General features: G+C 38.2%; 1 pseudogene; it reads right to left on the bottom strand.

Annotated features, from left to right (window-relative positions):
- Positions 1–325: 325 nt before the first annotated feature.
- On the bottom strand, positions 326–420 carry LOC132364191 (U6 spliceosomal RNA; annotated as a pseudogene).
- Positions 421–3,172: the final 2,752 nt, after the last annotated feature.

Below are 3,172 nucleotides of genomic sequence, written 5' to 3'. Positions count from 1 at the left end.
GAGAAAGGAAGGAAGAAAGAAAGGGGGAACAGATAGGAGGGTGAAAGGGAGGGAGAGAAGAAGGGAGAAAAAGATAAAAATGATGGCTACTCAGTAATTACAAAGAGGGTTTTCTGGAATATTCTTTTTTTTTACTTGCTTTTCTTTTATTTAAGTATAATTGCTGTACAATATTATATAAGTTATAGGTGTACAATATTATTTTATACAGAGTAGCTTGTACCTCTTAATCCCCTACCGTTCCTTGCCCCTCCCCCCTTCCCTCTCCTCAGTGGTAACCACTAGTTTGTTGTCTATATCTGTGAGTCTGCTTCTCTTTTGTTATAAAAATATGGAACACATCACAAATTTGCATGTCCTTTTTGCACGGGGGCCATGATAATCTTCCAGTTTTAGTGTAGGTGCTGCAGAAGCGAGCACTGGATTATTCTTAATACTTATCAAACCTAAAGCTCAATTGCTGCTCTTTATTAAATAATTTATTTTAACACATTTAGCCACAAGAGAGCTTATGTATAATAAAGCACTTCAAAATGTATGAAGAAATTCCAACTGAACTATTACTAAATAAAAATACAAAGATGGGCAATTCATAAGCAATGAATTTTTTCTTTTAGCTAACTTGGTAGAATAAAAGGGCAATTTTATGAAATACCCATATTAATGTTGATGTGCATATCAATCTGTGAATACTTTTATTGTTACTAGGATTAGGAGTTTATTTTTAGTAGTTCTTATGTCAACTTAGTAGTATAGTTACTATTATTGACCATTTAAAATTTTTTCCTCATTTTTATTGTCAGTTCCAAATTGGTCAGGAGCAAAGAAAAGTAGTCTGAAGTGTGATTTGCTCCTAAACCCACAGAAATCCGTGATATGGAAGGGTTTTCTTAGATACGACAGGCATGGCATTTGATGACGTGAAAGTGCTTAGTAAATTCGGGGACTGCACATCCCTGGGTTCAGGAGTCAAGGAAGCTTCCTGCAGAAACATGAGTTTCAGAGTTTGAGAAGCGAACGCCACTTTGAAAGTGGTTAATAATACACTAACTTTTAAGCTGAGTGTAAGAAATGCCCATAAAATATAATGGGGTCTCTTTTCTCTCCATTGGTATATATTTAAAAATCTTTAAAAATATTCTAGGAAAAAAGTGGGTGTTACATTCCTTACTGTGTGCTTTAAAAAAGGATTTTCCACTTGCTCACCTCTAGAAGGTCATCTCGGAGATGTACACGCCAGGCCTTCATTAGGTCTCCTCTTGCATTCATATTTAACTTTCTTTCATTCGGTGGCCTTTATTAGCTGAGCTCCTGGAGCTTGTAGCACATTTTAAACAGCAACACTGGGAGGATGTAAATGCAGAATAATGTATCAGGACTCAAATTTGCATGGTCAAATGTCAAAAAAATTAGACCTTCCCCAGAACCATGTCAAGAGAAATAACATAAGTGGGCAAACTCAACAGCAGGCATGCCATTATCATTTAGCGAAAGCTGTCATCACTGCCAGCAAGTGGAAGCAGTGGTCATTAGCTGGAGCTCTGCCGGGGGACGTTGCAATTCTTCCTTTTCCTTTTTTTTTTAAAGATTTATATTTTTTCCCCATCATCTGACAGTATTTCACAGAACGCCACAGTGCGATGTTGCCTCCCTGACAGGAAAGTCAAGAGGTGGGGGAGGGCGCCTTTGGAGTCGGGGGAGTGGAGAGCTAAGGAGAAAAATCCATAATCGTCCACTGTCAGCTGGAGGGTGCAGGAATTGCATTACCTATTGGATAAATACTCATTAAGAGTAATCACTTTATTTCAGCTCTGTAATGACATTAACAAGCTTGGAATACAGGGAATTACATGAGTCAGAACAAATAATTGAATATTCTACTGTGGAGGGAACACAGCACAAGTCGGCCTTCATGTCATGCCATCTCTGAAGCTAGCACAGCATGCAATTAGATAATAAGCTTAAACAGCATTAAATTGGCACTGCTTATACCACCACTGAGAAAAAAGAAGTATTAATTGTTCAACTCTCACCTGCTTGTAATTTCATGCGATGCAAATACCAGCAAGTCTGCCCTATTTTGATTTAAATGGACTTATACACAGGATTTAAACAAACCAATAAAAATGGAATATAAAGAGAATCTGAGATAATGAAAAGTGAAAACAGATACTGATTACAAACCATGTTCAGTGGGGAAGGGTTCCTCTTTGAATGGGAGGTGGACAAAAATTTGGCTACATTTTAAAACATACAGTTACCATAATAATGTGACAGGTGTCCTATATATTTTTTTCTGCATATTTCTAGCAGGCGATTTCCTTTCACCGTTATTTTAAAATCTCCTGAATATGTGCGCTGAGATGGGATTCATACAGTTAAGTACAATCAGCACAGCTGGGTAGATAGGCATTGATGATGTTATAGATACAGATATCGCTATAGAAACAGAGATAAACAGAGATACAGACATGATTAATGTTGGTGCACCATTAATCATGGAGAATGTTAAAGGTATGTAAAGCTTTCAAACAGGACAGGATGATTCTGTGTTGTGACAAACGAGAAAAGATGGTCAAAAGCAGGTAAACCACGTGAGACACTTTCCTAACTGGTTTGACGTATTAGCAAGCTAGGACCCTGAGAGAAGAGAAAGCTGCCTTTTGACACCCCATTCCAGTGCCACAGGAGTGTCATTTAGTGTGCTGTATCCATAAGCATGAGTTAACCTAATGTGATGCATCAAATTACACAAGCTGTTAGAGAATGCCAAGGAGAACCCAGAATAATGTTGCTTCTTCTGGCTCCACACAGAGGAGGGTGCCTTCCTCTCCCAGGGTGGCTACCCAGATCAGAGCAGATTGAGACGAGCCCTGAGACTGTGGGTGCTCTGGGGATGGCAATCTGGGAAGAGTATCCATTTACAGTCAATTCTACCACAATTCCAAATCTGTGTAGTTATTCAGACGAGCCAATCAGCACTGGTTATTTGATAGGCAAACTCAATAATCATTTATAATCTTGACAGGTTAAGGGTCTCTAAGGCAAAGCTTAATGTACACAGTGGGTTTGAAAATAAGAGAAAACAAATAAAGGAATCTCTATATTCTTGAGCAAATATCTTTTCTTTCTCTAGTCCTACCATCTTCCAATCAGGGATATTCTTTATCAT

The sequence above is a fragment of the Balaenoptera ricei genome, chromosome 3 (genome assembly GCF_028023285.1).
Source record: "Balaenoptera ricei isolate mBalRic1 chromosome 3, mBalRic1.hap2, whole genome shotgun sequence".
Taxonomy (NCBI): domain Eukaryota; kingdom Metazoa; phylum Chordata; class Mammalia; order Artiodactyla; family Balaenopteridae; genus Balaenoptera; species Balaenoptera ricei.
This window is presented reverse-complemented; position numbering and strand designations above follow the sequence as displayed.